This window comes from Dipodomys merriami, unplaced genomic scaffold, assembly GCF_024711535.1.
Source record: "Dipodomys merriami isolate MVZ:Mamm:240054 unplaced genomic scaffold, mDipMer1.0.p SCAF_52, whole genome shotgun sequence".
Taxonomy (NCBI): domain Eukaryota; kingdom Metazoa; phylum Chordata; class Mammalia; order Rodentia; family Heteromyidae; genus Dipodomys; species Dipodomys merriami.
In genome coordinates, this window is record NW_027206091.1 from 5575320 (window position 1) to 5599734 (window position 24415).

The window sequence follows — 24415 nt, forward strand, 5'->3', positions numbered from 1 at the left end:
GCCAGCCCAGACAGGAAAGTCTTGAAGAGCACAAGGACAGCGCCCAAGCCCAGAGTTCAAGCCCCACGACTGACAAAAAAAAAAGAGCTTTGTGGTTCAAAGCCAGCCTGGGCAAAAATGAGAATTTTTATCTCCAGTTAATCACCAGAAAGCTAGAAGTGGAGCTGTGGCTCAAAGCAGGTCAGCTTTGAGAGGAAAAAGTTAAGGGACAGCACCCGAGCCTTGAGTTCAAACCCTACTGTCCACACAAGATAGATAGATAGGTAGGTAGATAGATAGACAGACAGACAGACAGACAGACAGACAGACAGACAGACAGATAGACAGATAGACAGACAGACAGATAGATAGATAGATAGATAGATAGATAGATAGATAGATAGATAGATAGATAGATAGATAGATAGATAGATAGATAGATAGATAGATAGATAGATGATAAATAGAAGACAGGTAGAATGATGTACAAATAGATGATTGATAGGTAGATAGATGTAAAGATAGATGATAGGTAGATAGATAAGCAGATGGACAGAGAGAGATAAAATTTGTACACATTTGATGGCAGTATGTCCAGCTGGCTTCCTAGAGACTCCCAACAATTTGATCTTTGTTCTTTTTCATTGTATCAGGGAGACAGAATACAAGTTCCCCTCTGGGGAAAGTTTGCATATTAAATCCTCCCAGTCCTTAAGGAAAACAGGGTAACCAGGCTTTTGGTTGCTAAATGGTGGGCTCAGTGGTTCATCAAATCAAGACTATTGTGAATGAACAAGAGAAGATAAAGGGGTTGTTGGCATTGGAGGTATGCAATAAACAATACCCCTCTCTCTCCCACCAAGGTTTGATTGAACCAACTGAGAAATAAAATACAGTAATCAGTCAGGTACCGTTGGCTCACACCTGAAATCCTAGCTACTCAGAAAGCTGAGATCAAGCCGGGTGCCAGTGGCTCCTGCCTGTAATCCTAGCTACTCAGCAGGCTGAGATCTGAGGATTGAGGTTCAAAGCCAGCCCTGGCAGGAAAGTTTGTGGAACTCTTATCTCCAAAAAAACACCAGAAAACTGGAAGTGGCACTGTAGCTCAAGTGGTAGAGCGCTAGCCTTGAGCTGAACTGCTGAGGGACAGTGGTCAGGCCCAGAGTTCAAGCCCCATGACCGGCAAAAAAAAAAAAAGCTGAGATCTGAGGCTGGAGGTTCAAAGCCAGCCTGGACAGGAAAGTTTGTGAGACTTTTATTTCCAATCAAGCAGCAAAAAGCTGAAGTGGAGATGAGGCTCAAGTGGTAGAGTACTAGCCTTGAGCCAAAGTAGGGGGAAAAAAATCTAAGGAACAGTGCCCAGGCCCTGAGTTCAAGCCCCAGTACTGACACAACCAAACCAAAACAGTAATCAGACAGATGGAGATGAATTGTTGCTATACAGACTTAGGGTCTGCAGTCCTGGTGTCCTGATGGTTTCTGAAAATTACTCTCTATCCCTTCTGCTCTTGGCCAACCCTGACATTGATAAGTGACAGTTTGTGGAGAAATATCTGCAGAAAGGGATCTTATCAAATTCACTTTGCTCTGAAACCTGCTTGATATCTTAATTCATATTCTTTGTTTTATGACTTTCCAGTTTCCAGTTGTTGGTTTCTTAGTTGTTGTTGTTATTGTGCCAGTACTGAGTGTAAGGTCTGCACCTGGATGGCGAGCAGACTCCACCCTCCTCGCAGCAAAGTCTCCACCCAGTACCTGCGTTACCTAGGCAACTGGGACACCTGGAAGAGGTCACATCTGAATTTGATGTGGCCACACCTTTCCCCACCCATACCCTACATAAGGGCTAGCCCAGGCCCAGACCCCCCTTTTTTTCTCTCTCTGTTCGTTTCTAGCTCTTGCTGCTCTTTTCTTGCTCTCTTGCTCTCTCTCTTTCCCAGCCACGTGGAGTGCCAACCTTGCCTGGTCCCAGCAGGTCTACCCCTTACCTGAATACCACGTGAGTGCTACTGTTCTTACCCCTCTCTCTGCTCTTTTCTCTCTCTTTCCTCTCTCCCAGCTCTCTCTCATTCCCAGGCCTTTCCCAGCCACGTGGAGTGCCACCCTTGCCTGGTCCAAGCAGGTCTACTGAATAAACCTACCCCTTATCTGAATACCACGTGCGTGCTGGTGCGGTTCTTACTCACTTACCTCTTTTTAGAAACCTAACACTGAGTCTTGAATTCAGGGCCTTGAACTCTCTTGCTTGGCTTTTTTTTTTTTCTCTCAAGGTTGGAGCTCTACCAATTGAGCCACACCTCTACATCCCGCTTTTTGGTGATTCGTTGGAGATGAGTCTCATAGACTTTCCTTACCTGGCTAGCTTTGAACCATGATCCTCAGATCTCAGCCTCCTGAGTAGCTAGGAGTTTACAGGCATAAGGAGCTGGTACCTGGCTTAGGCTCATGTCCTGTTTTTGTTTTTGTTCTTGTTTTTCAATGCTAAGGACAGTCGTAGTTATAGAAAGGAGAAAGCAGTAAGGAAAATAGATCAGATGGGGGAATGTCAGGAATTGGTGAAATCTTTGCATTTTCTCATGGCTTCACATAGATCCCTTTAAACTGACTGCCACCCATGCATGAATTACTGTGGCCGCCTGGGAGCATGGGGAAGGTGGACAAGACATTCACCCTCCCTGGGCAGGGGCACTCTGGCTCATAATTCCCCCCCCCCCTTTAAGCTGCTGAAGTGAAGAGTGCTCGGTTAGCAAGGAGAGATGTGACCCTCTTGATAGCTTCAGAAAAAAAAACCAACCTTGGGGGCAGAGGAGAGTGAAGAAATAAATAACAAACAGGAGGATAGTATTTACATACGGAGGGAAGGCCTTTGAGACAAAGCCTCGGGTGTCAGTAATAATTCAGTGATAGAAGTAAAAAGACTCCTAGCAAACCCCACCTCAGCGCCTGAGATGGTATCGGCCTTGGGCTCTGTGTGTGTGTGTGTGTGTGTGTGTGTGTGTGTTCCTTTGTTTTCTGAGAAATTCCAGCACAGCAGCAGTGGGGAAGGCAAAGCTATAAGAGAGAATGTTGAGATGGGGGTGGTGGGGATAGGTCTGAAGGGTCTCCATAAAGATTCAGTTATGCTGGGTGTGAAGAGATTAATCAGAATTGAATGTTGTATTGATGGAAAAACCCTCTGTTTGCACCTGCCCTTGGCATCTTCATTCCTGTTTTTCTATGGTGGGGGAGGGGAAGGGGCAAGAGAATTATATACTCAGTGAAATAAGTTTATGCTTCCTGAAGGAGGCTTTTAAAAATTGATTTATTTATTTTTGGTTGGTTGTGGGGTTTGAACTCAGGGCCTGGGTGCCATCCCTGAGCAGTTTTTCTCAAGACTAGTGCTCTACTACTTTGAGCCACACGTTACTTCTGGCTTTCTGGTGGTTCTTGGAGAGTTTCATGGACTGTCCTGCCCAGGCTGGTTTTGAACCTCGATCCTCAGATCTCAGCATCCTGAGTAGCTAGGATTACAGACATGAGCGGCCCACACCCAGCAAAGATGCTTTGCAAACCTGTTGACATGGTTACCTGAGAAGAAATATGATTTTAACCTTCTTTCTCTTTCCTTGTCCTTAAGGAAATCTGTATCCCTTCTCTCTCCTTCCCACACATACTAGGCTATAAAGCATTGTCAAGTCTATAAGCTCTGGGATTGAAAAGATCTGGCTAGCAGCCACTTCAATGCTACATTTGGCAGGCCCTAGCCTGTCACCCTAGCTATTCAGGAGGGTGAGATCTGAGGATCATGGTTTGAAGCCAGCCCAGACAGGAAAATAAGTAAGACTCTCTTCTCCAATGAAGCCACAAAAAGCCCAAAGTGGAGCTGTGGCTCAAGTGGTAGAGTGCTAGCTTTGAGCAATAAGGGTGAGTGTCTTGGCCCTGAGTTCAAGCCCCAATATGACCACTTCCACCATGACCATCCCCTCAAAAAAGAAGAAGAAGAAGAAGAAGAAGAAGAAGAATGAGGATGAGGAGGAGGAGGAGAAGGAAGAGGAGGAGGAGGAGGAGGAGGAGGAGGAGGAGGAGGAGGAAGAGGAGGAGACATGTGGACAGAATTATAATATTCAACAATTATTCATTTCCTTTCTCCTCACATTGCACACACAATAATTTCATCATAAAACTTGAATCTGACCTCAATCAACATCATTTGGAAAACAGTTAACATTTTTTCCCACATGCTATATATAGAGAGAGAGATAGATATATAGATAGATAGATAGAGATAGATAGAGATAGGTAGATGTAAGTTGTAACAGTTTATTTTAAGGTGATAATAACTTAATTTAGATAGCATACAAAAACTACACTTCCCTTCCCTCTCAATAGTTTCTGTTTTTCTTATTTTCAGTTCCATGATTTAAACTCAAGCCCTCACACTTACTACTTGTTTTTTAGGTAGGATCTTGCCCAAAAAGATGTAGGACTGTGATCCTCATATCTCTGCTTCCTAAGTAGCTGCAGATTACAGGTGAGTACTATTATACCAGTCCTCTTTGATGCTTCAGATTTCACAATTTACTTCTTTTTATATTCTCTCTCTACTAACAACTTATTGTGGCTATATTTATTCTTAATGCTTTTGTCTTTTAGGCTTTATATCAGAATTAAATTGATTTATATACCACCACGACAGTAACATTAATAATGATTACCATTAGGTGGTAAGATTATAGATATTTTTCTCTCTTCTCCTTATCTCTATTTTTTAATACCCCTACCATATGCAATAAGAATAAAGCTATAAATTCTTTATTATCAATATTATTGATTTCAATATATAAAGAAGAACTTTAATGCAAGAAATATCTTCCCCCTTTTTTTTTTGGGGGGGAGGTGGGAATAGAATTTGAGCCCAGGCCCTTTGAGTCTCATGCTTGCCAGACAGGTACTCTACCACTTGAGCTACACTCCCAGCCCCTTTTTCCCCTGGGGACCACTCTCAGATTGTGATCCTTCCTACCTACAGTCTCCTTTATAGCTGGGATTACATGCCTGTACTACTATGCCCAGCCACTTAATCTTCTCCAGGTAGCTCACACCCATAATCTTAGCTACTAAGGAGGCTGAGATCTGGGGATCATGGTTCAAAGCCAGCCCAGACAGGAAAGTCCGTGAGACTTTTATTTTCAATTAACTTCCAGAAAACCGGAAGTGGCTCTGTGACTCAAGTGGTAGAGTGCTAGCCTTGAGCTGAAGAGCTGAGGGACAGCGCCCAGGCTCAGAGTTCAAGCCCCACAACTGACAAAAAAAATTTTAAAAAGACTAAAACAATTCCTTGAGGTTTTTTTTTGTTTGTTGGTTGGTTGGTTTGACAGATGTCAATGGATTCTGCCTGTCATCCTAACTGTGGTATGCTGAGATGCATAGGATTGTGGTTCCAGGCCTGCCCAGGCAGAAAAGTTCATGAGATTCCATTTCAACAGAAGAAACTGGGCGTGGTAGGGAGTGATTGCCTGTTACCCCAGCTACAACAGAAAGCCTGCAATAGATGGATCATGATCCAGGAAGTAAGAACCTAACTCAAAAATAACCAGTACAAGCCAGGTACTGGTAGCTTATGCCTGTCATCTTAGCTACTCAGGAGGCTAAAATCTGAGGATCGCAGTTAGAAACCAGCCGAGAAAGGAGAGTCCAGTGAAGCTGTGGCTCAAGTGGTAGAGTGCCAGCCTTGAGCAAAAAAAGCTTAGGGCCCAGGCCCAAGGCCTTGGCACAAAAACAAATACATAACCACTACATAACAGGGCTAAATTTGTAATAGAGCATCTGCCTAGCAAACATAAGGTCCTGGAGTTCAACCCCAGTACTACAAAAAAAAAAAAAAAAAAGTGGGGTGGGGTGGAGCTGTGTTTCATTTAAATTCTATAATTTTATCGAATTAGCATTGAACATTCTGGGTAAATATACTTGGGTCTATGGTGTGATTGTTTAATACACAGTTTTGAACTTTTTTTTTTAATTTCTGAAAGGTTTTCTTGAACTATATAGTTTCAGTATTTCTTCTGTCCCTTGCTTTGGCTTTTCCTTTAGGGATATTTATTCTCTGCATATTGAATCCTTCTGACCTAGCTTCAAGGTCAGCCATGTTCTCTTTAATCTTCTGAGTCATATTCTTTTCTTTCATTTTTGTATATTTCCATTTTCTTTCTTTTTTCTTTTTCTTTTTCTTTTTTTGCAGTTGTGGGGCTTGAACTCAGGGCCTAGACATTGTCCCTGAGCTAGCTCAAGGCTAGCACTCAGCCACTTTGAGCCACAGCTCCACTTCAGTTTTCAGTGGTTAATTGGAGGTAAGAGTGTCATAGATTTTCCTAACCAAGCTGGCTTTAAACTAGGATCCTCAGCTCTCAGCCTCCTGAGTAGCTGGGGTGACAGGCATGAGCCACAGTGCCTGTTTTGAAATGGCAAAGTATCTTTCTGGTAGGCCTTTCATTATTTATAGAGATGTTATATAACTGTTTTCTCTCACTTTTTTTTTTCTTTCTTAAAATCACTTTGCACAGAAGATGACCTTGATCCTTTCCTGTTGCTGGTTTTTGTACTGGAAAAATTAATTTTTCTGAACTTTTAAGAAAGTGGTTGAGTTCACAGTAGTTTTTCCAACTTCACAAAGCTCCTTCCTTTGTTCTTCTGCTGCAGTATTCAAACGCAACAAAACAAGAAACATGGCTGCTTGTTTGCTGAAATTGTTGGGTTTATGAAAATGTCTCCTCTGTTACCTCATCTTCTGTTTCCTTCCCTCTTGTTCCTGTGTGTGTGTGTGTGAGTGTGTGCGTGTGTGTGTATACACACATGCACATACACATGCATGTATGTGCCAGTACTGGGGCTTGAACTCAGGGCCTCATGCTTCTTGCTTAGTTTTTTTGTTGTTGTTGTTTTTTTCTGCTCAAGGCTGGCACTCTAACACTTAAACCACTCATTTACTTCTGGCTTTTTTTTTTTTTGTCAGTCCTGGGGCTTGAACTCAGGGCATGGGCACTGTCCCTGAGCTTCTTTTTGCTCAAGGCTGGCACTCTACCACGTGAGCCACAGCACCACTTCTGGCTTTTTCTGTCTATGTGGTACTGAGGAATCGAACCCAAGGCTTCCTGCATGCTAGGCAGGCACTCTACCCCTATGCCACATTCCCAGCCCCACTTCTCACTTTTTGATGGCTAACTGGAGATAAGAGTCTCATGGACTATCCCTGCCTGGGCTGGCATCAATATCAGATTCTCTTATCTCACCTTCATGAGTAGCTAGGATTACAGACATGAGTCACACAGTGCTGACTTTCAGCTACTTTTCTTAATTTGGATCTCTGTAGTTTCCAGCAAATGCCTACTTCCTGCCTATTCAGGGTTTTCCCTTCCTTGGGTAGGAATAGTCATTGTCTCCTCTTTGCTTCCTTCTTCACATGCACCAATGTCATATGGGTTTTGTCACCACTATGATTTAGATGTCACCCGTAATATTTAGATGTTTTTGGTGGGAAGATTTATTTGTTTGTTTTGGTGGTGGGGCTTGAACTCAGGGCCTGGGTACTGTCCTTGAGCTCTTTTGCTCAAGGCTAATGATCTAACACTTGAGCTACAAACGCCATTTCCAGTTATCTGGTGGTTCATTGGAGATAAAAGTCTCAGGAAGGGCTGGGAATGTGGCTTAGTGGTAGAGTGCTTGCCTAGCATGCATGAAGCCCTGGGTTCAATTCCTCAGAACCACATAAACAAAAAAAGTTGGAAGTGGTACTGTGGCTTAAGTGGTAGAGTGCTAGCCTTGAGCAAAAGACACTCAGGACAGTGCCCAGTCCCTGAGTTCAAACTCCAGGACTGGCAAAAAAAAAAAAAAAGTCTCAGGGACTTGGCTTTGAACCTTGATCCTTAGATCTCAGCCTCCTGAGTAGCTAGGATAACAAGAGTGAGCCACTAGCACCTCGCTGGTGGGGAGTTTTATTGTGCTTCCTGTAAGTTTTACATTTTGCTACCTAGTCATTCTGTCTGTTTTCATTAGTGTCACCTCCAAACTATTGCCACTAGCAATTGTTACCATCTTCTCAAAAAAAATTCTCCTGGGATGGTTTTCAATATTGATATTTTAGCATCACTTACAGATAAATATGAGCTAGGGGCTGGTGGCTCACACCTGTCATCTTAGCTATTCAGAAGGCTGAGATCTGAGGATCGGAATTCAAAGCCAGACTGGGCAGGAAATCTATAAGACTCTTATCTCCAATTAACCACCAGAAAACTGGATGTGGCGCTGTGGCTCAAGTGGTAAAGCAGTACTCTTAAGCAAAAAAAGCTGGGGGTCAGTACCCAGTGTCCAGGCCCTGAGTTCAAGCCCACGACCAGCGCACACACACACACACACACACACACACACACACACACACACACACACACACAAAGGATGGCTGCTTTATTAGAACCAATCTAATGGAGAAAGCTTATGTAAATGCTTGCTTGCAGAGTGCTGTGTTCTGGTTATGCTTTGGCAGACCCTGTTGGTGACCTTTTCTAGATCCTTTCAGTGTACCCAAGTTTAAGGTCAGCTGATAGTTCCATTCTCTAATACCTGCACCTCTCTCCTTCTCTCTTGTGGGCCTTTCCTCCTTCCAGGGGTGGCCTGAATTCAGTCTTTTCTCTTATTTGCTTTGGGAAAACACACCCCAAAACAGACACCACCTGGATCCCAGCAGTCTTTCCTGTCCTAATGCTAATGCAGTGCTGTCTGCTTTATGGTTTTTCAACATGGGATAATGTTAGCTTGATTTTAGCTTAATTTGTGTGTGTGTGTATGTGTGTGTGTGTGTGTGTATGTGTGTGTGTGTGTGTGTGTGTGTGTGTGTGTGTGTGTGTGTGTGTGTGTGTGTGTGTGTGTGTGTGTGCAGTCCTGAGGCTTGAACTCAAAATGCTGTCCCTGAGTTTTTTGTTTGTTTGTTTTTTGTCGGTCGTGGGTCTTGAACTCTGGGCCTGAGCGCTGTCCTTCAGCTCTTCAGCTCAAGGTGAGTGCTCTACCACTTGAGCTACAGCGCCACTTCCAGTTTTCTGGTTGTTTATTGGAGATAAGAGTTTCACGGACTTTCCTGCGGGGGCTGGTTTTGAACCGCGATCCTCAGATCTCAGTCTCCTGAGTAGCTAGAATTACAGGCATGAGCCACCAGTGCCTAGCAAGCTTTTTTACTAGAGACTAGTACTCTACCACTTGAGTCAAAGCTCTATTTCCAGGTTTTTTTGCTATTTTTCTTTTTTTTGGGGGGGGTAGTTAATTGGAGATAAGGATCTTATGGACTTCCCTGCCCAGGGCTGGCTTTGAATTATAATCCTCAGATCTCAGCCTCCTGGGCAGTTAGGATTACAGGTGTGAGCCACAGGTGCCCATGGTGTGGAAGTAAGAGTCTTTTATTTGTACCTGTCAGAATATTCTTTATGTTTATCAAAATCCATACCTAATTGCAATGTGTGCTTGGTGAGTGTACATCTTTTATTTTATTTCATTTTTTTAGTAAGTCATGGGTCTTGAACTCTGGGCCTGGGCACTGTCCCTCAGCTCTTCAGCTCAAGGCTAGTGCTCTACCACTTGAGCCACAGCACCACTTCCAATTTTGTAGTGGTTAATTGGAGATAAGAGTCTCATGGACTTTCCTGCCGGGGCTGGTTTTGAACCGTGATCCTCAGATCTCAGCCTCCTGAGTAGCTAGGATTACAGGCATGAGCCACAGACACCTGGCTGAGCATACATCTTGTTATGAATGAGAAGTCAAATCAAATGTTGCCTCTGATCCCTGATCTCTAACTCAACCACCATTGGAATAGCTCCATCGTGATCTGCCTTGCCTTCCAGTTGGAAGTCAGTCTGTCTGCTGTCTGACTGCCTGTCTGCCTGTCTGTCTGCCTTCCTCTTGAGGGTGAGCAGTTCATCTCTTGGCCTCTGCCATTCTGTTTAGAGTATTTTTCATCAAAGGATTGGCTCGGTAGCCAGGGCACTTGTAAAGAAGTCTGACCCAGAACCTGACTCTAGCTGGTACTTGAGAATGAACATCATCTCAACATGTCTGACATACAGCTGAGCCAGACCCTCCTTGAAGCTTGAAATAAGGAGAGTGTCCATGCTGGAACGAGCCACAGAAGGTAGATTCATTTCAGCCTCGGGCATCACTGCAAAATTCAAGCAGACCGGAAGCTGGATAGGGATGGGGTTGGTGATAGGGGGTGGGAAGTAGGAGGGGGGAGATCTTATGACAGCCGCCATCCTGGAAACTTTATGGCTGCCTTCACGCCACGAGGCTCTTTGCATGATGTCAAAAGAGAAAGATGTGGGCTGTCTTGTTTTTCTAAAGCTAACTTTAAACACTACTGATAGCAAGATGTCTCCAGTATGAAAGCGGAGAAGGCAACTGTCTCTCTGTTTCCATGGCTACAGACAAGACGCCACTGGGCAGTGCTCTGAACTCCAGGGCATCCTGGGCTGGGCCTGGCAGGATGAAGTTTCCTGGCATCTGGGACCATTCAGCAATGAAGTAAGAATTCATTGGCTCTGTTTTTGCCCTTTATTTTGGGGAACAAAGGTTCATTTTTTTTATCCCCCAGGTCCAAGGGGGAACTTACACATAGGAATTGGTTGGCGGGGAGGGAGCTAGAGGTACCCCTCTTCTATAAATCTTCCTGAAGTTCCTAGCCCCCGATTCTAAAGCCTCCAGTCCTGGCACCTCTTAAACAATGAGGATTTGCTCATCAAAGCTGGGAGGAATTGGGTGCTGGTGGCTCAAGCTTATCATCCTAGCTACTCAGTAGGCTGAAAGAATTTAAAAGAGCCTGTCTGTCCTCTAACAGACAACAATGACTGTTCTTGAGTCATAGCTCTACTTCCATTTTTTTTTTTTTTGCTAGTCCTGGGACTTGAACTCAGTGCTTGAGCACTGTCCCTGTGCTTCTTTTTGCTCAAGGCTAGCACTCTACCACATGAGCCACAGTGCCACTTTCAGCCTTTTCTGTTTATGTGCTACTGAATTGAACCCTGGGCTTCATGCATACTAGGCAAACATTCTACCACTAAGCTACATTCCCACCCCACAAGGTTTTTGTTTGTTTTTTGTTGTTGTTGTTATTTTGTGGTTCATTAGAAATAGCCTCCTGGACTCTCCTTCCCAGGCTGTTGTTTTGAAACTCAACCCTTAGCATCTTGAGTAGTTAAGAGAGCCAGACATTGGTGACTCACACCTAGCTACTCAGGAGGCTGAGTTCTTAGGGTTGAGGTTTGAAGCCAGCCTAGGCAGGAAAGTATGTAAGACTCTTCTCTCCAATGAACCACCAGAAAACTGGAAGTGGCACTGTAGCTCAAAGTGGTAGAGCACTACAAGCTTTGGGGGTGGGGGAAAGCTGAGTTCAAGCTTCATGACCTCCAAAAAAAAACTCCAAAGATTACGAGATTAACAGTGCCTGGTTCACTGTTGTTTTGTTTTTAGTTTTTTGTTTTCTTTTTGTCTGTTATGGGGCTTGAACTCTGGGCCTGGGTCCTGTTCCTCAGCTCTTCAGCTCAAGGTGAGCACTCTACCACTTGAACCACACTACCACTTCTGGTTTTCTAGTGCTTAATTGGAGATAAGAGTCTCACAGAATTTCCTGCCCAGGCTGGCTTTGAACAGTGATCTTCAGATCTCAGCCTCCTGAGTAGCTAGGATTACAGGCGAGAGCCACCCACGCCCATCTCACTGCTGGGTTTGTTATTCCCCTTGCTTTCCAGCTCTGTCAGTGGGGTCCTGAAGTTCAAGGTCCTTCTGTCTTGGCCAAAGCACGGTACCATGTATGTTTATCTGCAGGCTGTATATCCAAAGCCCCAGACAGAGAGGTCGCAATGTCCACAACCTATATGGAGTCTGAGAAATGTTTCTGGATTTCTCCAGTGGAAATATTTTTGTGCAGTTCAAAGCAATCCTTCCTTTTCAAAATCTCTAAACCTGATTCTTAATACGAAGCATTAAATTTAAAACCCCATTCAAGTTTGCATTGGGGAAAAAAAAGTTGTTAGTTATCTCAGAAATTCAGGAAATACTTAAATCTCTCCACCCCTTTCCTATTACATGTTGGAAAGGTTGGTAAGGGTAGAAGAAGTTTTTTGGGGCATGTGATTGAAATAAGGTCTTATTGGAATTCATCAAATAGCTCAGACTAGCCTTGAGCTTACAATTCTCCTGCTTCAGCCTCCCAAGTGCTGGGATTACAGGCATGTGCTACCATGTCCAGTGGTTGGAGGGATTTTGAAAATGCTTTTTAAGCTGATGAGGCTAAGGAAGAGATCTTGTCCTCAGAGACCCTACTCCCCGGAAAGACCCTGCAGAAAACTGTGTGAAGCTGAGCTCCTGTACTCTGGGGTGTCACCAACCTATACCAGCCTAGGTTAAGCCAGAAGGAACTCTAGAGGATTGACAAGCTCCCCAAATTAGGAAGAGCCATTCATTGTATTATAAAATTCTCATGGTAATAAACACCTCCTTAATGACTAACAACATATAGCCAGAAAAGAGAGGTAACCAAGTCAATATTTCTGAAGAGAAAGAAGCTTTTTTTTTTTTTAATTTTATGTTATTGTAAAGATGCTGTACAGAGGGGTTACAATTACATGAGTAAGATAATGAGTATATTTCTTGTGGAAGATTGTTACCCCCTCCTTTGTTTTTTTCCTACTATCCTTTCCCTCCTCCCCCTCTCCCCCCTCTCCCTCCAGAGGAGTATTTATAATGAGCTCATTCATATTTGGATACATAGTTACATCGAAATACTCCAGTGGTGAGAGACATCAGAATCTTAAGGTAGAAGGAAGGGGTGAGATCTTGAGTAAGTATGTTCTCATTCTCATTGGCTGACATTGAGAAAGAAAACTTTAGCTGGTCAGGAGTGGCTCACACCTCTAATCCTAGCTACTCAAGAGGCTGAGATCTAAGGATCACAGTTCAAAGTTAGCCTGGGTAGGAAAGTTAGTTAAGACTCTTATCTCCAATCAACCATCAAAAAGTCAGAACCAGCTGGACACTAGTGTCTCATGCCTATAATCCTTAGCTACTCAAGAAGCTGAGATCCAAGGATTCAAAGCCAGCCCAGGCAGGAGAGTCCACGAGACTATCTCCAATAAAGCACCAGAAAACTGGAAATGGAGGTGTGGCTCAAGTGTAGAGTACTAACCTAGAGCAGAAAAATCTCAGTCAAGGAGTGTCCAGGCCCCAAGTTCAAGCCCCACAACCAACAACAATAACAACTGCAACAAAAAAAAACAGAAGTGGAGGTGTGGCTCAAGTGGTAGAGCACCAGCCTTGAGGAAAAAAGGACAGTGCCCAAGCTCCAGTATTGGCGTGTGCTCGCGCACGCACGCGCGTGCGCACACACACACACACACACACACACACACACACACACACACACATCTGCAAGGGAGCACACAGGGCTTTATAAAAGGATTTGCAGAGCCTTTCTACCTCCCTCACTGCAGAGGCTGAGCCTGACTTTGAAAAAAGGGCACACAGCCCTTGGCAAATCTCGGAGGAAAACTCATTGCCTGTTCGTGCCAGGGGCCCCAGGCCTCCTTTAGGGATTTTCCCTGGAGGCTCTCTCAAAACAAGACGGAAGTCTGAGTGAAAAATGGAAAATGTGGAGAATGGCACAAAGCAAGGCGGCATTGTTGATTCCTAGTGGTATCTGCAAGAATATTAGATGCAAATAAGTGCTAATAAGTACAGTAGGAAAAGCTAATGGAGAAAGCACTTTTCCCAAAAGGACTTCTGCACACAGACGCACAGGGCGGCTGAGATGGCCTAAACTGGCCTTGGCCACCGATCTGAGACCAATCATGATGTCAAACCTCACTGTCCACAGCCTCTTCCCTGCTTTTAGGCTGGACTGTGGGTATGGGGATTCCTCTTCTGTCCACACTGGCATGTGTGTATGTGGATGCGTGCGTGTGTGTGTGTGCGTGTGTGTTTTCCTGTGTGCAACACTTGCCTTCTGGAATGTGCAAGAGAATCCCTGGACAGCTAGGCTTCCCCCATTAGGTAGACGGGAATAGAAAAAAATATATTGGTGGGCTGGGAAGGTGGCTCAGTGGTAGAGCACTTGCCTTGCATGCATGAGGCCCTGGGTTCGATTCCTCAGCACCACATAAACAAAAAGAAAAAAGCCAGAAGTGGTGCTGTGGCTCAAGTGGTAGAGCGCTAGCCTTGAGCTGAAGAGCTAAGGGACAGCGCCCAGGCCCAGAGTTCAGGTCCCACGACCGGACCAAAAAAAAAAAAATATACATATATATATGTATATGTATATATATATATATATATATATATATATATATATATATATATATATATATATATACATACACATATTGGTAAGCCAAGTGCTAATGGCTCATGCCTATCATTCTAGCTACTCAGGAGGCTGAGATCTAAGGACCCTGGTTCAAAGCCAGCCCAAGTAGGAAAGTTCATGAGACTCTTAACTCCAGTGAACCAGAAGTGGAGCTGTGGCTCAAAGTGGTAGAGCGCTAGTCTTGACCACGAAAGCTCAAGGACGGCGCCCTGAGAGTTCCTGAGTTCAAGCCCCAGGACCACCACCACCAACAAAAATGGCAGATGTTACACATGGCCCATCATGACCTTTCTTCCCAAAATTCCCTAGGTTCCCAGCCTCTTGAGTAGCTAGGATTATAGACCTGAACCACCAGCTCCAAGGTACAAGATTCATCTTGCCAATGGATTTCTAAACACAATGGAAGACGATCTTGATTTTTATTTTTTCCTATGATATTTCCAGTTCATAATGTCCTGGGTTCCCACTCAAATGCTTCTTATGCCCATAATGCCTTGGGTTCCCATGCAAATGTTCCTTCTTTCCATAATGCTCTGGATGCCCACTCAATCACAAGCCATCAAACAGTCAGAATGAAGCCCAGGCCAGGACATATTGGAGGAGCCCATTATTATACTAACCACCCTCCCAGAGGATTTCCTTGAACTCCCAGCTCTACGGCCTCTCTCTATGAAGAGTTTGTTCCTTTATTTTCCTTTTGCTTTCAAATAAACTTGTTCTGTCTGCTTTGAAACTTTCCTTCCTACCCTTTTTTGGTTGGTTGTGGAACTTGAACTCTGGGCCCAGGTGCTGTCCCTCAGCTCTTCAGCTAAAGGCTAGAGCTCTACGACTTGAGCCACAACGCCACTTCCAGTTTTCTGGTGTTTTATTGGAGATAAGAGTCTTGTGGACTTTCCTGCCCAAGCTGGCTTTCAATGCTGATCCTCAGATCTCAGCCTCTTGAGTAGCTAGGATTATAGGTGTGAGCCACTGAGGACACTGGGCTCTTTCCTCCCTACCTTTTAATTCTTCTTCCCCTCCCTCCCTGCTGCCCCAACCAGGCCTGGAGTTTGAACTCAGGGCCTTGGCATTGTCCCTTAGCTTTTTGTTCAAGGTGAGCTCTCTATCACTTGGGCTACAACTCCACTTCTAGTTTTTGTTGGTTCATTGGAGATGAGAGTTTCATGGACTTTTCTGCCCAGGCTGGCTTCAAACAATGATCTTCAGATCTCAGCCTCCAGAGTAGCTAGGATTATAGATCCAAGTGATTTCAATATCGTACTTACTCTGTCTCCATTGTAAGTGTGACTGGATAGGTAGAGTTAGATCACAACACTGGCCTGAGCTGCCTGGGGTCTGAGCTCAGAGCTGAAGAGGAAATGTTCAGCATGGAAGCTGCTCCACTTTGGAACCTGATGTGTCCATTCCAACAATTTGTTGGTACTTTTCCTCATCCCTCAAATGGAAATCTAACTTTGTTGTTGCAAGAATAAAGACTAAAAAGAGATCATCGTAAGCTTGGCATGTTTTGATTTGCTCTGAGCTTACCTGGGGGCATTAAGGAGCCCCTCTCCCAGGCCAAATTGCTAGGGGTTCCTTGGCTATCCCCAGGAGTAGCTCTGCTCCCTGCTAGGATGCCCTCCCCAATCCCTTGTTGGTCACTCAAGAGCCATAGGTCCATTTTGGTCCCCAACTCCCTCTCTCATTTGAGTCAGCTCCCTGGAGTCAGGCCAACCATCAGTTACAATCAGAAAGAACCTTCAACTTGTTATCCTAAACCTCTGGATGCTGGTGGCTCACAACTATAATCCTAGTTTGTCAGAGAGGCTGAGATCTGAGGATTCAGGTTGGAAGCCAACCTGGGAAGGAAAAGTCCATGAAACTCTTACCTCCAATTAGCCACTAAAAAGAGTCAGAAGTAGAAGCATGGCTCCAGTGGTAGAATGCCAGCCTTGAGTGAAAAAGCTAAAGGACAAAGCCCAGGCCATAAATTCAAGCCCCAGTATCTGCAGGGTTTTGAAATTTTCTACATGTGCCTTCAAGGCGAAGAGGAGAATGATTTATACAGCTCCCCTCTTCCCCCGAAGCTGAGGCTACTGATTTTCACCAAGAGCAAGGACTAAAATCCACAGCCCAGGGTTTCTATTCCTGCTCTGCTCTCATGCTTTGTGGCTGTGGACCAGCTGCACCCCCACTGCTTGTCTATGGGGAAGAATTTGACAGGTCCAGCTTTCAGGCTGGTGGTAGGACAGGGACTTTAAAGAAGAATTTCAAAAGCAAGCTGGTGGCTCACACCTGTAAGTCCTAGCTACTCAAGAGGCTGAGATCTGAGGTTCACCGTTGGAAGCCAGCCCAGGCAAGCAAGTCTGGGAGACTCTTATCTCCCATGTACCACCAAAAAAGCCAGAAGTGGAATTGTGGCTCAAGTGGTAGAGCTCCAGTCTTGAACAAAAGAAGACACCCTGAATTCAAACCCCTGGACTGGTACAAAAGGGAGAAGGAGGAGGGGGAAAGGGAGGGGGAAAAGGAGGAGGAGAAGGGGGAGGGGGAGGAGGAGGAGGAGAAGGAGGAGGAGGGGGAGAAGGGGGAGGGGGAGGGGGAGGAGGAGGAGGAGGAAGAAGAAAAGGAAAAAAAGAGCTGGGCACTGGTGGCTTATTCCTGTGATCCTAGCTGCTCAGGAGGGTAAAATCTGAGGATTGCAGTTCAAAGCCAGCTCAGGCAGGAAAGTCTATGAGACTCTTTCTCCAATAAACTACCAGAGAATCAGAAGTGGAGCTGTGGCTCAAAGTAGTAAAGCACTAGGCTTGAGTGAAAGAGATCAAGGACAGTGCCTGGGCCCTGGGTTCAAGCCCTATGACCCAGAGGGATGGGGGTGGGGATGGGGGGTGGCCGGCAGAGCAGATGAAGAATCCCTCAAAGGAAAACTTGGATGGTTCATTGAACACCGTTCAAAGAGTCAAGAGACCCAGGAATCTGGAGATGGAGGGAGACAAGTTACAAGGCCTCGATCCTATTCCACAAGAAGACAGATGCAGGGGCCAGCCTCTCAGTGCTCTCCAAAGCCCCGTGCCTCCCACCCTCCGTATCCCGCGCGCACGGATTCGGATTACACACAGCCACCCGGTTACCCAGCTGCGACCGGGGCCTCCCCAGCGGCGGCGGTGCCAGGTCAGAGCCCGGTGCTCACTTGGCATCACTCAGACAAACACCATCAGCTCTCTGGCTGCGGGGTGTGAATGGAGCCAAAGCAGTTCACACGAGTGCAGCGCCCAGTACCCGAGGGATCCTGGAGACAACCATCGCAGTCCCCCCCTTCCCCACCCGCCCTCCCTCACCCCTGCATCCGCCGGACCGCGCCCAGCGGCGGCTCCTTGGGAGGAGTTAAGTAAGGGGGCTGCGGGGAGCCGCAGAGCGCGCGTGGGTGCGGTGTCCGTGAACTCCCGGGGAGGGCTGAGCGATCGCGCAGGAGATTCCCCCCCACCCTCCTCCTCCCGCCGGGGACACCGCTGCCACCGCCGCCACTCCCCCCTCCCCGCACCGTGGGGCGGGGCCCGGGCCCGGGGTGGGGGGGTGGGGGGGTGGGGACAGGCCGGGGTTGGGGAGGGGGGGGGAGGACGGGGCGGGGCGCCGGGCGGGCGCGGCGCTATTTCCAGCCTCGCCGGAGGCTCTGCTCGCACTTCGCTGGGAGCCGGCCCGGATCCGGGTGGCACTGCGGGGGAAGGAAGGAGACCCGGACCAGGTAGCGGAGGACGAGGGAACCGATTGGGGAGAGAGATCGGGGAGGAAGCACGCACCGCACCCCAACCGTACAGACCCGCACCGCCACACCAGCATCACCGCCGCCCTGCGTGCGCTCCGAGCCCCCAACCGATCGCTTGGGATTGTGGCACCGATCGAAGGGAAGACGCCGGGCCCTGGAGTTTGGAGACGGAGATTCTCCCCGCCGAGGTCCACGTCGGAGACTGGAGGACTCCCCCCCTTTCCCCACACCGCACACCCCCAAATCTGGAGGAACACCGGCCGCGCCCGGTAAGTGGCCTCCGCGCCCCGACCCCGCCCCGGTTCCCTCCAGCCCGGAACCGCACTGCGCGCCCACCCGGCGCCCTCTCGACGTGGGTTGGAGTTTAAAAGCCTGGGGTGTTGTGGGGGGGGGTGGTTCGGGGTGTGTCTGTGAAGGTGTGGGGTGTTGAGCTGTGACCACACTTCGGGGAGCCCGCCTCACGAGCGGGAACTTTCATCAGACTTCGGGTGTTTCTTGGGTTTCACCCGTGAACTCGTGGCCTTCGCCCCCCGCCCCCAGTGGGCTGGCGCTCGCCCAGGACCTGGGTGTTGGGGCGCGCGGGGCTGGGGGTGAGGGTGGGGTAGGGGTGGGGGCGGGTCAGGGCAGCGTCGGGCACCCCCAGGCCACCGGGCTGGGGTGAGGCCCGGGATTCCAGGGTTTTCCCGGCGCGCTCCGACCTGACACTTGGGGGGCAGGCGGCGGCGGCGGCGCGGTAGTGGCCGGCTGAGCCGAAGTTCGCGGCGGATCCCCGGGCGCCGGCCGAGGCGCCTCTCCACCTCGCGACTCCCCCGGGGCATCCGGGAGGCTGTGCGCAGCCCGGGCCAGCAGGGACGGGAGGCGTGTGCGCCCGCGCGCGCCCGCGGAATGGGGGCGAATGGGGGTAGGGAGGTAACAAAATCCACTTTGTCGCGGGACCCAGCTGGCTCTGATGGTGGTCCTCCCGGCCGGGGGAAGGGGGGCCTTTCCGGGTTAGTACCGAAGTGACCCCTTTACCTTCACCCGCACAGGACCAGCGTTGCCCCTAACTTTCGTGGTGGCTCTTGTGTCCAGGCCCTGGTACCTCCGGGTTCAGCACCGTGGGGTGTGGGCACTGCTTGTGTACGGACCAGCAGCCGCCCTGTTGGAGAAGCAGGGTCCAAGCCAGGAATTTACCGCCCCCCGCCCCCCACCTCCAGTCCCTGAAGCCTCCTTCCTGCAGATCGTCCAGTGTGGCTGATTCCGTAAAGGGGAACAGGTTTCCCGGGCTCTGTGATTCTGCAGCAGAAAAGACGTTGAATAGATGGTGGAAAGTTGGGCGCTGGCAGCTCACACTTGTCATCCTAGCTACTCAGGGAGGCTGAGACCTGAAGATCACAGTTCGAAGCCAACCAGGGCAGGAAAGTCTACAAGACTCATATCCAATGAACCACAAAAAAAAAAAAAAAAAAAGAGGAAGGAAGAAAGGAAGGGAGGGAGGGAGGGAGAAAGGAAGGAAGGAAGGAAGGAAGGAAGGAAGGAAGGGAAAAAGAAAGAGAGAAAGAGAGAGAGAGAGAGGGAGAGAGGCCGAGGAAGAAAGAAAGGAAGGAAGGAAGGTAGAAAGAAAAGAAAGGGAGGAAGGGAGGAAGAAAGAAAAGAAAGGAAGGAAAGGAAAGGAAAAGAAAAGAGACAAAAGCTAGAAGTAGATTCAGGGCTTGAATGATAGAGCTCCAGCTTTGAGCACAAAAGCAAAGGGACAGCTCCTAGGCCATGAGTTCAAATCCCAGGACTGATGTGCATGCATATGTGCATATGTACACACACACAGCTCAGAGTGGATTGGATCTGGGGCAGAAGAATAAGTGACAGGTTAACCTTTTCTTCATTTCCCTGGATGTTCATGGCCCACACTTCCAAGTCTGCTTTGCTTTGGGCTCACTTCTGATTTTACCTTGACCCTTAACTTGCGCGTGTGGAATTGACTTGTCAATGCCCAAGGCTGAGTAAATCTCTGTTGTAGAAGTAGCAAAACCGGTTTGGAAATTCCCCAACCTACCATGGACTGCCCTTACCCAGTCCCTATCTCAAAGGTAAGGAAGATAGATCAGCCACAGGAAGGAGCCACAATGGTCATGCTACTCAGAAGGCTGAGGTAGGAGAATCTCCATTCAAAGCCACCCTGGGGCAGGAAAGTTTCTGGGATTCTTTTCTCCAACTGACCACCCAGAAGTAAAAGTGTGGCTCAAGTGATAGAGCACCAGCCTTGAGTGAAAAAAGCTAAGGGACAGTGCCCAGGCCCTGAGGTCAATCCCCTGTACCAACACACACACACACACACACACACACACACACACACACACACACACACACACATTCTACCACCTGTGGCTGGGACCTTTGGGTGGTGTATGAGCACGCTCAGTGGATTTATTCACAGAAATGCTAACACACAGACAGCAAAGAGACTGAGCAATAACACCATGACTGGTAATCTTACAGCATTTGAACACAGAAAATCTCTGTCTGAGACCCCTCCTCCATCTGCTGCCCCAGTGGCCCTAGAACGCAAGAAACACACAACTTATTTATTCACCCAGAATCAGACTGTGCAAGCGTGAGTTACGTTCCCTAGGTATCGATTAAAAAAAAAAAAAAGATCCCAAATTAAATAGAGAAAGCTTTCTTAAAGCAAGGTCAAGTATGAATTATTTATACAAAGGCATCCATCAGCATTGAAGAAGGGAGGAGTCATTTATAAGTTGTCTAAGTGGACAAAAAGAAAAGAGAGAGAGAGATGAGATCTACTTTTCCCTGGCTCCCAGTCAGGAATAGAGAGCCGGCTTGTCTGACCTCAGGTTTGGCCTTGCCTGGCCTTGCCAGGCATGGGCTAGTGACTGGAGGAGGGTGCTTTGTCACTCTGCTTGCTGTGTGAGATGTCTTTTTTTTTTTTAATCTTGTAGCTGGAATATCACTGGGGAAATTTCATGCATATTAGCTGTGTTTCCATAATGAACGTTTACTGATTACAGCGTATCAAGGGAATTCCATTTTTTAAAACATTTATTCAAATCTCTGCTGATGTAAGTTCCTAAGTGTGGGAAAGTTAGGGAAGTTTTGGGTTTGGGGCTTTTTCTTTTGTCTGTATGGTTGTTGGGTAAGTGTGCCTGGAAGGCTCATCTCAGAATTTTGCCTTCCATTCATTTGGAAGGAGGAAAGTCGGATTTCTGTGGCTGAACACATGGTGCATGAAGAATGCTACTGAACTTGCGTACTCTGAGTTGAACTAGCCACTGGAGGTCTAGATGGGCTTTTTGTGATTTTGCTGATGGAAGAGAAGATGGATGCTTGGAGCTTTTTATTGTTTACTGATGTGTCTGATGGACCAAGCCTGCCTGAGTGCTTGTGGGGGGGGGGGGTGTGGGTTGGGAAGGGGTTCTGGCCTATAGTCTGAGGACCGCCATCTTAGCTGTACTGTATGACTCCCAGCTTAGAAAAAATCTCGATTTATCCAATTCATGGCCATTGCTGGAGACAAAGTCAGAAAACAGGGGAATGTATGGATAGGAAATGAGCAAACATGCCAAGCAAAGTCAGTCCTTGCTGAGAAACAAGTGAGCAAACTTTGGGCTGATTAGAAGATAATGAGTTATAGGAGGAGGTTTAGCCAGGCGCTGGTGGCTCACGCTTGTCATCCTAGCTACTCAGGTGGCTAAGATCTAAGGATCAGGTTTTGAAAGCAGTCCAGGCTGGAAAGTCTGTGAGATTCTCATCTCCAATAAACTGCCAAAACAAAACAAAACAAAACAAAAACCCAGAAGTGGAGCTGTGGCTCAAGTAGTAGAGCTCTAACCTTGAGCAAAAGAATCTTAGGGACATTGCCAGGCCCTAAGTCCAAACCACAGGACTGGCAACCAACACACAGAAAACAGACAAGGAGATTTCTCTAGAGTTGGCCTAAGACGGTCAAGGTAACCCTGCTGAGGAACAGCCAAAAATAAATAAATAAATAAAATAAAAAGCTTTAAGGATGGTAGCTGGGTACTGGAGACACACATCTGTCATTCTAGCTACTCAGGAGGCTGAGATCTATAGATCATGGCCTGAAGCCAGTGGGGTCAGGAAGGTCCATGAGACTTATCTCTAATGAACCAACAAAAAGCCAGAAGGGGAGCTGTTGCTCAAGTGGTCAAGTGCCAGCCTGGAGTAAAGAAGCTAAGAGAGAGTACCCTGGCCCTGAGTTCAAACTCCAGTACACACACACACACACACACACACACACACACACACACACACACACACACACACACACACACACACACACACACACACACACACACACACACTAAAAATAAAAAGAGGATGGTATGTAGATGACTAGATGACATTGGTTGTTTTTTTTTTTAATCGGTCATGGGGCTTAAACTCAGGGCCTGGGTACTATCCCTGAGTTCTTTTGCTCAAGACTAGCACTCTACCACTTTGAGCCATAGCTTCCCTTCCAGTTTTCTAGTGGTTCATTGGTGATAAGAGTCACATGCACTTTCCTGCCTAGGCTGGCCTTGAGCCACGATTCTCAGATCTCAGCCTCCTGAGTAGCTAAGATGACAGGCATAAGACACCAGTGCTGTAACATTAGTTCTTAAAACCTCAGGAAGTTTTCTGGAGGAGGAGAACCTGCGGGGGACATCTCCTTGGTGTGGTCTTTAGAATGACTGTCAGAATTTCTCTGATTCCTGAGCATCTGAGTCCTAGGAGAGGATTTCTCCTGAAGACTATCCAGAGACCCAGGAGACTGAAGGCTTGGATAAGCCAGAAACAGCTGTGTTAGCTCAGATGGCGGAATATATGGGAAATAGCTACTCATATCTTATCAGCTGACAGATGTGTGACCCTCTGGTCAGTAAATCACCGTGGTAGAAGATGAGACTTACAAATTGGTCTTGGGGAAGAAAAACAAAATGATGACTTTTACCCTGTGCACAAACTACCTGTCATTTGTGATCTGATAGTCTAGGCTGCAACTGTAAGACTTGGAAATTCAGAAGACAACCAAGGAGGCTACAGGTAGACTGAGAAAGCTGGTATCCCCGGAATAGCCTTAGTCCTACCTTCAAAGCTATCTTTTGGAGCTGGGCGCTGGTGGCTCATGCCTGTCATGCTATCTACTCCGGAGGTTGAGATCTGAGGATCATGGTTTGAGGCCAGCCTGGTCAGAAAAGTCGGTACGACTCTTATCTACAATTAAGTGCTCAGAAAAACCCAGAAGTGATGTTGCGGCTCAAAGTGGTAGAGCACTAGCCTTGAGCAAAAAGAAGCTCAAGGACAGCACCCAGGCCCTAAGTTCAAGCCCTAGGACTGGCATAAAATAAAAGCTATCTTTGGGGCTGGGAAGGTGGCTCAGTAGTAGAGCACTTGCCTTGCATGCCTGAGGCCCTGGGTTCAATTCCTCAGCACCACATAAGCAAAAAGAAAAAGCCGGAAGTGGCGCTGTGGCTCAAGTGGTAGAGCGCTAGCCTTGAGCTGAGGAGCTAAGGGACAGCGCCCAAGCCCAGAGTTCAGGCCCCACGATCGGACCCCCCCAAAAAATTAAAATTAATAAAAGCTGGCTTTTGGGAAGTTGCAAAGTGATTATGTGTAAGTCTGGGGCTGGAGTGGCAAGATGGAGCTACCTTCTGGAGCTGGCAGGCTGAGATTTGCACCTCTATTCTTTTCCTTCCGGAAGATCATTCATGTCTGGGAAATGGAAGTTTATTGGGACTCAAGATTGAAGGCACTGGCCCCTTTTTCTGCCAAACCGTGGCCAGAATCGGGCTCGGGTGAATGACATTTATTTGAATGAAATCAAACTGTTAACATTGACCCAAGCATCAGGTGGCTCATACCTGTACTGGGGCTCAAACTTGTTAGGTTTTTAAAAAGAGGTGACCGAGTAAGAACTGAAACTGCACCACGCACGTGGTATTCAGGTAAGGGGTTTATTCAGTAGACCTGCTGGGACCAGGCAAGGTTGGCACTCCACGCGGCTGGGAAAGGCCTGGGAATGAGAGAGAGCTGGGAAGAGAGGAAAGAGAGAGAAAAGAGCAGAGAGGGGTAAGAACAGAAGCACTCACGTGGTATTCAGGTAAGGGGTAGACCTGCTGGGACCAGGCAAGGTTGGCACTCCACGTGGCTGGGAAAGAGAGAGAGCAAGAGAGCAAGAAAAGAGCAGCAAGAGCTAGAAACAAACAGAGAGAAAAAAGAGGGAGAGTCTGGGCCTGGGCTAGCCCTTATGTAGGGTATGGGTGGGGAAAGGTGTGGCCACATCAAATTCAGATGTGACCTCAGCAGATGCAGATGTGACCTCTTCCAGGTG

General features: G+C 47.2%; 1 protein-coding gene across 1 annotated transcript in view; it reads left to right on the forward strand.

Annotated features, from left to right (window-relative positions):
* The first annotated feature begins 18023 nt into the window (after window positions 1-18023).
* Chst8 (carbohydrate sulfotransferase 8) overlaps window positions 18024-24415 on the forward strand; it is a 99043-nt gene continuing 92651 nt past the window's right edge. Inside the window, exon 1 of the mRNA XM_069999043.1 lies at window positions 18024-18356. The gene's annotated coding sequence lies outside the window, so the exon portion shown is untranslated. The remainder of the gene's footprint in view (window positions 18357-24415) is intronic.